The sequence below is a fragment of the Pantherophis guttatus genome, chromosome 13 (assembly GCF_059756535.1).
Source record: "Pantherophis guttatus breed Tessera chromosome 13, ASM5975653v1, whole genome shotgun sequence".
Lineage (NCBI taxonomy): Eukaryota > Metazoa > Chordata > Lepidosauria > Squamata > Colubridae > Pantherophis > Pantherophis guttatus.
Window position 1 is genome coordinate 15724055 of NC_142075.1, and position 8840 is coordinate 15732894.

An 8840-nucleotide genomic window follows, 5' to 3' on the forward strand; every position below is an offset into this window, starting at 1 on the left:
CTGGCTATGCTCTCTGTCTCTGAGATCTTCTAAAGCCAACATTTCCGTCTTGGACCGAAAATCCCACAACTGGCCAAGGAGTCTGGAGCGGGGGGGAAGTGAGAAGCTGTTGGAGGAAGCTGCTCTCAGGCTTTTGTGAAGTTGGAGGCCTCTTCCGTAAATGATTCATTCAAAAATAAAAAACCTGGAAAGCATTTACTTTCTGGCATGGCTGTCGAAGGATGAGCTATACTTTTTGAGGGTGAATTTAGGCAGACACATTCCTGCTTTGTGTTTGCAGAAAGTATCGGGGGGTGTGGGGGGAGAGAGTGGTCCTGCTGACTTATGTCAAGAGATACCCCCTGCCACACATGGAAACTTGGAAGAAAACGGAACAAAGCTGGACCACCCAGAACAAGGTTCAATGCAGCTTATCAGGATTTCTACACGAGGGACTGTTTTAGTTGCTCCCTCCGGATGTGCCCCATTGGCAGAAGTCATCCGCTTCTCTTCCCAAAAGGCAGCATTGACGTCCCAGCCTCTGTCCCAATGGGGAGACAGTAGCAAAATGAGGAGAGTTTATGAAAAGCAGAGGGTGACTGTTTTACTATTTAAATTGTACTATTTCATGTAAACGGCAAGGTGATCAAACTGGTCAGTCTTAGAGGAGATCAACCTTGACTGCTCTTTAGAAGGCCAGATCCTGAAGATGAAACTGAAATGCTTTGGCTACCTAATTAGAAGGAAGGGCTCACTGGAGAAGAGCCTAATGCTGGGAATAGTTGAGGGCAAAAGAAGAAGGGGACGGCAAAGAACGAGGTGGATGGATGGAGTCACTGAAGCAGTCGGCGTGAGCTTAAATGGACTCCGGGGGATGGTAGAGGATAGGAAGGCCTGGAGGAACGTTGTCCATGGGGTCACGATGGGTTGGACATGACTTCGCAACTAACAACAACAAATTTCATTTAAAGGACTAGGGAGTGACATGATAGCAGTGTTCCAATATTGGACGGGCTGCCACAAAGAAGAGGGGGACACCCTACTCTCCAAAGCACCAGAGGCCCCGACGAGAAACAACAGATGGAAATTAATCAAGGAGGGAAGCAATTAAGGAGAAACCTCCTAACAGTGAGGACAGTTAACCAGTTGGAACAGAAGTTGCCTTCAGAAATTGTGGGCGCTCCATCACTGGAGGTTTTTAAGAAGAGACTGGACAGCCACTTGTCTGAGATGGTATAGAGCAGTGTTTCTCAACCTTGGTAGCTTGAAGATGGGTGGACTTCAACTCCCAGAATCCCCCAGCCAGCGCTGCTGGCTGGGGGATTCTGGGAGTTGAAGTCCACCCATCTTCAAGCTACCAAGGTTGAGAAACACTGGTATAGAGTTTCCTGCTTGGGCAGGGGGTTGGACTAGAAGACCTCCAAGGTGCCTTTCCGCTTTATTCTGATCAACTCCGTCTCCTTCCCCTTTCTGATTCATCCTTATAGCATTTCACTCAGATTGACTGACTAAAAGATGATTGTGTGGCTAGTCCTTGGCAGAAAATGTTAACCTGTGTGATTTTTCTACAAGATTCCCTCCTGTTCTGTTGAATGAAAATGAACCTGCTTTTGATATTTCTTTATGAGAAGCGAATTGTAGGTGGGATTTATAAGGATGGAGCCGGGGTGTTCTTGCATTCGTTTAGATGGCCAAAGGTTGGGTATTAATCTCTTTCTTTCTACAAGCCTTTGTCCAGGAATCAACACAGGCCAAGCTTCCATTTAGTACCAAGGAATCTTACTGGGCTTTTTTTCCCTGCTTTGAAAATGTGGACAGGCTACAGAATGATGGAAAAATACTTTGCAGAAAACAATGGCCATAGTCGCACAGTCCACCACCTACAACAAGGAAGTCAGCTGAAAATCACCAAGAAGGAATCGTTCAGAAATGTTCAAACAACCCCCAGATAAGGTGGGAACACAAAAGCCTCTTTCATGAGAGGATGAAAACATTTGAAGAATTGCAAGGCAAGATATGAGAACGCCATTTGTTCTGGTTCTCCATCTGAGGAAGTCTTGGCATGCTCCTTTTATTTTTCTCCCAGAGTAGATGTTTCAGTCTTGATGTTCTGTCCCCTCCCACGAGTGACCTTGCACAGGCTCAAATAGCCCGGTAGTAACAAACGCAGGCTAGAGAGACTGAAGCTGGCCCTTTAATAAATAGTTCTCTTCCAAAGTGTATATCAATCCAATAGTTACCGGGCAATGTTCCAAAGGTCTTGGCAGACAGCCAGCAGGCTAATGCAGGAATGCAGACTCTTGTCAAAAAACTCCAAACTAACAGTTGTAAATCCACTGCATCCAAAACACCAACTAATTGTTCACCACAACTTTCCAGCCCAGTCACACCCCTTTTATACTTTGTAGGGTGTGGCCCTACGTCTCCTGACCCCACCTCTTGGGATGTGGCAATAGCTGTTCTCTATGTCTCCTACGTCTCTCTCTTGCATCCAATAGGGGCTCCTCCTCATCGTTACCGGCCTCTGTTTCTTCCTCAATTTGGCTGGGGTCCAGAGGCATGTCAGCAACTGTCGGTTCTTGCTGACTCACCAGTGAAGACGGCCCCTCCGGCACATAGCTCGTGACAGCTTCCTCCTCCTCCATATCATCCTCCGACTCAGCATGCGAAGATAAATCAGCCTCCGGGGCCGGGGTCACAACACTTGACTTGTCCATCCTTGAAGAGCAGGCACAGAAGAAAAGGACGATCATCGTAGAGTTCTGTAGTGAAGGCAAAGCAACCATCATCACACAGTATTCCACACTTGGAATACTTTACTGGTTGTCCAGTTTTGGTTGCCATGATACAAAAAAGATGCTGAGACTTTAGAAAGAGTGAAGAGAAGGGCAAGAGAAGGTTAGGGGACTGGAGGCTAAACTGTACAGTGAATGGTCGTGGGAAATGAGAACGTCTGACCTAATGAAGAGAAGGAGCTGGGGTGAATTGATAGCAGTCTTCCAATATTTGAGGGGATGTCACAGAGATGAGGGGGTCAACCAGGGGTGAAATGCTCCCGGTTTGGACCGGATCGCCCAATCCAGTAGCGACAGCGGTGGATGGTTCGGAGAACTGGTAGCAGAAATCCTTGCCCCCCCCCCATGCCCAGCTGAGCCGCACGATCATCAGAGGATTTTTTTTTTTATGTTTAATAGCATTTTTTCTACAAATGCTTTTAAAAGTAAAAAAAAAAAAGCCTCTGATGATTGCTCGGCTCAGCTGGGATCGTCAGAGCCTTTTAAAAGCATGAAGAGGTTGTAGAAAAAAGCTTTTAAAAGAAAAAAAAAGTTGGCCACGCCCACCCAGTCACATTACCCCTACCAAGCCACGCCCACAGAACCAGTAGTAACAAATTTTACATTTCACCCCTGGGATCAACCTATTCTCCAAAACACCTGAGGGCAAGACAAGAAGAAACGGAAGCTAACCAAAGAGAGAGCCAGCCTAGAATTAAAAAAGAACTTTGCTGTCAATGAGAACAATTAAATAGCGGAATGGCTTGTCTCAAACTGTGGGTGCTCCATCATTGGAGCATTTCAAGAAAAGATTGGACAGCTATTTGTCTGGAGTGTTATAGGGTCTCCAAAGTCCCTTCCAACTCCTTTATTCTGTGCTCTGTATTTATAAAAGTTGGTCACATGACCACCAAGCAACACCTACCCAGCTGGTCATAAGGCAGAGAACCGGTTGTTAAATTATTTGAATCCCACCACTGCTCAACATCCTTTTTATAGTGTGATGACCAAACTGGATGCAGTATTTAGGTGCGGTCTTACTAAGGCTTTATAGAGCGGTATCAGTCCCTCCCTTCATCTTGATTGCATCCCTCTGGTGACGATGATGGTTTTGGTGCATTGCACGTACACTGAGAGCTTCTGTATCGGAGACCCATTCCTTGTGTGTCTAATCCTGTTGTGGCTCCGTTACCTGAGCCTGTGTCATCGGCAGGAGAGGACTCCGAGAGTGAAGGAGAGGAGTTGGCAAGGCCTCCCTCTCCAGGACCCTCCTCTCTGGCAATGCCTTTGGTGTCCGCCGAAGGGCAAGAGATAGGGCCGGGGCCAAGCACGTCCATGCAGCCACAGGTGGACAGTGATGAGGGTAATGAGTCTTGGCTGGATCCACGCCAGCGTTGCAGAGATAAGCGCGCGCAACAGAAGAAAAGGCGTGCCCGAGATTAGGCTGAGTCACTGGACCACACCCCACAAGGTATAAAAGGGAGCGTGGTGGCCAGTCAAGCCTTGTGACGAACAAAGCTGAAAGCTTCCACGCCATTCTGCATTGCCGGACTTTTGCTATAGACTTTGCTGGATTATCTTTGGATTTGATTTACTCTGTAATTATTGAGCTGTTTCCTTTGATGTACCAGAAGCGGGGAGAAGTTATCTCTCCTCTTCGTAAGTAATAAACTCTTGGCAAGCAGCCACTAGGTTATTGCCAAGTTCCGTTACCATAAGGAAAAGGATTTTGCCAGCTGGTTTGGTCTTTAACTCTTGGACGTCTGTTGGTGTGTGTGCGTGTGTGACGGGGACAGAACAAATCCCACTTGGCCAAATTAAAGTATTCTCTATTCTATTCCAACTCAAGTAAGCCCTTGAAATGGATCCTGAGATGATGCCCTGACTTATTGTAGGACTGACCCAAGGAAAAGAGGTTTTCGTAACATAGAATAATTGCAAGGAGAGGGAGATTGGTCATTTGCACAGCACATCACTCTGCGTGTAAGGAGAGAGAAAGAGAGCACAAGCCCACTCAGTCTACTCCTGCAAGCAATTATATATATTTTTTCTGAACAAAGAATTCATTCATCATGCATACACATACACATTCAAGCATCGGGAAGCGTCCGTCCCCCCTGCCCTCCCAGTCTCCCTAAAGTCCAACTCGAGTCGGCAACATTGATTTATGCCGAACATTACGCCTCTTGCTCAACGACGGCAAGCTGTTTAGTTTTCAAGAACTACCCATTATATAAAGACACAAATCGGACTGAAAACTGTTCTTGTTCCACAGTAGGCAATAAGCCCGTTCAGGGTACGGTGGGCGGTATTGTTTTTTGGCTCCCCCCTTTTTTGCAATAAAACGAGGATTTAGAACTGAATGCTAATTCAGCGGCACAAATAAAGGCCACACACACACAAATCTCACTTAAAAAAAAAAGTAGAGTGCTATTTATGCACAGTTACATTTATGCAATTATTTACTTCTGGCGCTAACTTGGTGTTTCTTTTCACGAGTTCTGAAAACTACTGGAGTTCCTGTTCCATTGAAACCCACTATATATATATATACACGAAGTCATGCCTGATCTTCTCTCATTCTTCTGCCTCGTAGTCTTCAAGAAGGTAACGTCAGCTGACATGGAGGCACTTGGGTATTGAATGCTGATGTTCTCGGGTTAAGTGGCAAAACACGGGAATGTGCTTCAAACTCGCCAAACTATAGAGGCAACTTCTGTGAACGGTGAGATGACCATGGCTGCACTCTTAGTCTCATCTCATTAGCTAGCTGTAATCCCTCCGTAGCACAAAAGATAGCCCTTTCAAGAGGTCCATCCTTCCCTGGAGATCTGATCACGGTATTTCCAGGTAAGTGGTTTATTTCCTATGTGGCTCAGCTTGCAAACTTTTCTCCGATATTGGAATTAGGGAGATAACGTTATTGCTCAGCATCGAAATCAGCATTTCAATGTACGTGATGTGAGATTCATCCGATTCAGTTCCCAGCTCAGTCGTGGTGTGTTTGCTAACTGCGTTTGCTGTGAGAAATGTAATCATTTATACCGTCCGACTAATGTTTGTTTTTGCTACAGAAACTCTTTAGGAGTTGGCTCTATTCTGGTTCTTTGTGTATGTATGTATGTATGTATGTATGTATGTTTGTGTGTGTGTGTGTGTGTGTGTGTGTGTGTGTGTGTGTACAGTTAATATTTCGGGTTTCTTCCCGTGTAATTGTGAACATATCCCTAAAAGGGTAGAAGCGACGTTTTGACAGAATCTCATCTGCCATCATCAGGCTTATGTGAGGGGTCTTTTGCAGATAGTGATATATATATACATACAGATACATACAGATACACACACACACACACACACACACATATATATCAAATTTATATTTTGCTGATAAAGAAATAAAGGGAGACTAGTATAGATCTATTTCATGCTTTTTAGCTTTCATCAGCTAGCCATACCCTTACTCAGATTCAAACTTGGGCTTCCTGCATGTTAGGCAGTTGAATTAACCTTAATTCAATATATATATATATATTGGGCGAAATGGTACATTACAGGGCAAAATGTTTTCAACCAAGGTACCTCACATGGGCTAATTTACAGAATGCGTCCAAAATCCAGGACCCATGCCTCCTTGGAATTGAACTTTGACAAATTTTACAAAAACGTTGTATGACCTAAAATTATCACAAAGCATTTTATGAGTTAATACAAAATGTAAAAGATTTCCTGTGGTCAGCTCCTGGTGTTTGACTCTGCTATGCAGTTCAACATTCAAGGCAGACGCATCTCTGAATATCTCCCTGAATTTTTAAGAACTTTTTAAGTACATTAGAAGCTCTGCCATTGTTGAAGGATTTGAGGAATCTGGTAAGGAAACATCCGTGAAATGAGGATGCAACAGGTCACGCGTTGTCAAGTACACGCTAATTATGACAGAAACAAATACGCTTTCATAAAATCTACAAGCTCCATATCCAGATATGCTCAACTGTGTGGCATCCACAAAAGCATTTTTCAAAGCGGCAGGTAATTCCCAAAGATAAAGAGTTTTGCTCCTATCTATGTAATTAGATGGCTTAATAATCTCCAAAGAATCTGAATGAAAAAAATCAGCAAGTTAGCATTTGGGGAATTGATACCAATTTCCTCATTAATTTTTCCTTCATTAAATTCCCACAATACTGTCTTATGTCTAAGGGTATTTGCCCATGTAGTATGGCTGTATTATCAATCTCATCCGTCATTTGTCATCAATCTCATGCTATCATTAGCCTGACTAGGTGGCTCAGTGGCTAAGACACTGAGCTTGTCGATCAGAAAAGTCAGCAGTTCGGTGGTTTGAATCCCTAGTATAGGTCTCCTGTGTGAGCAGGGGGTTGGACTAGATGGCCTCCAAGATCCCTTCCAACTCTGTTATTGTTATTATTATGACTATTATTACTTTGTTATTAATATCACTCTGCTGCTTTGCGTGTAAATATTTACTGAATATTTGTTTTCAATAACAGCAAAAACCAGTAGATTTACATTAGTTAGAAGCAGTTTTCCTTCCTTCCTTCCTTTCCTTCCTTCTTCCCTTCCTTCTTTCCTTCCTTCCTCTTTCTTTCTTCTTTCTTTCTTTTTCTCTTTCCTTCTTTCTTTCTTTCCTTCCTCCCTCCCTCCCTCCCTTCTTTTTCTTCCTTCCTTCCTTCCTTCCTTCCTTCCTTCCTTCCTTCCTTCCTTCCTTCCTTCCTTCTTTCTTTCTTTCTTTCTTTCTTTCTTTCTTTCTTTCTTTCTTTCTTTCTTTCTTTCTTTCTTTCTTTCCAGAATTAAAGGTATGTCTTTAACCTAAATGCTTACGGTGCAGCTATTTAGCAGTGTTATAATAATATACCCTATTCTTCCCAGTCTGGTTTTTAATGTGGACCTAATGTTTTGTTTTTGATTTGTTTTCCTACTTGTATATTTTTTTTCCTTTCTGACCACTGCTGTGTGTTGAGCAGAAGTTTCCACTGAGCAGTGCACAGTAATGCCTTAGATTTCCCACCCACCCCTTCCTTGAGTGGTTAATTTAGAAATTAGACTCTATGCATGTCTGCACAACCTTTCAAAGTTGCATCACCTTAAGTTCACCTACAACATGTTTCAGTTGCTTTCTATTAATTTTGGGTAGGGTTGAAACTGTGCTGGAATGTATCTTTTTGGATTCCCCCGAAGTATCTTTCCCTCGGGAAGTATATTTCTGTTCTTCTACCTTGTTCTCGAGCTTCCAGACAATTTGTTTTTCATTTTCTTCTGCCGGCGTTTTTTGAACTTCCTTTCTTGCTAGAGGGGACAAAAAACTTTTGTCCTTGCTGTGTCCTTGCTTTTTAGCAATCATGTTTCATCCTTCCGCAGCCTCTCTGGATGTCTCTACTTTTCCACTTGAAAAAGTCTCCTCCCTAAAAAAAACCCTTTCCTGATTTTCTTCCCGGGGTTGAAGAGAAGGATGGGAAATCAGGAAGGCTGTGGACAATTGAAGAGATGATTGTGTAACTCAAGCAGGGGTGGGGCTGCTGGGGGCTCGCAGGGGTTCGGGAGAACCTCTAGCTAAGATTCTGTGCAGTTCGGAGAACCCCCAAATCCTACTCCTGGTTGGCCCTGCCCAATTTGCCCTGCCCCTCCCAGGAGTCCCCATGCAGCCTGTTTTGGATGCAGGTAAGTGCAGGGTGTACTTGGAGGCTCGGGGAGGGTGAAAAACGGGCTTACTGGAAGTTCGGGAAGGCTGAAAACAGGCCCGTTTTTGGCCTCCAGAGAGCCGCCGGAGCCTGGGGAGGCTGTTTTTGCCCTCTCGGAGGCTCAAAAAGAGCCTCCGGAGCCAGGGGAGGGCAAAAACGCCCCTCCACTGTGGTGCAGGAGGCTGACTAGGACAGACCCACCATGGCCACGCCCATCCAGCAACCAAGCAGAGAACCCCTTCCTAAAATTTTTGAAGCCCACCCTTGAACTCAAGGCAAGGCATTCCTACACATTTCTTGTCACTAATGATGCATTGATGATGCTACCTAGTTGGGTAAGGAAATGTCTGCAAGAAAACCACTAAGCTCAGAGAGCACACCAAGGACCTCA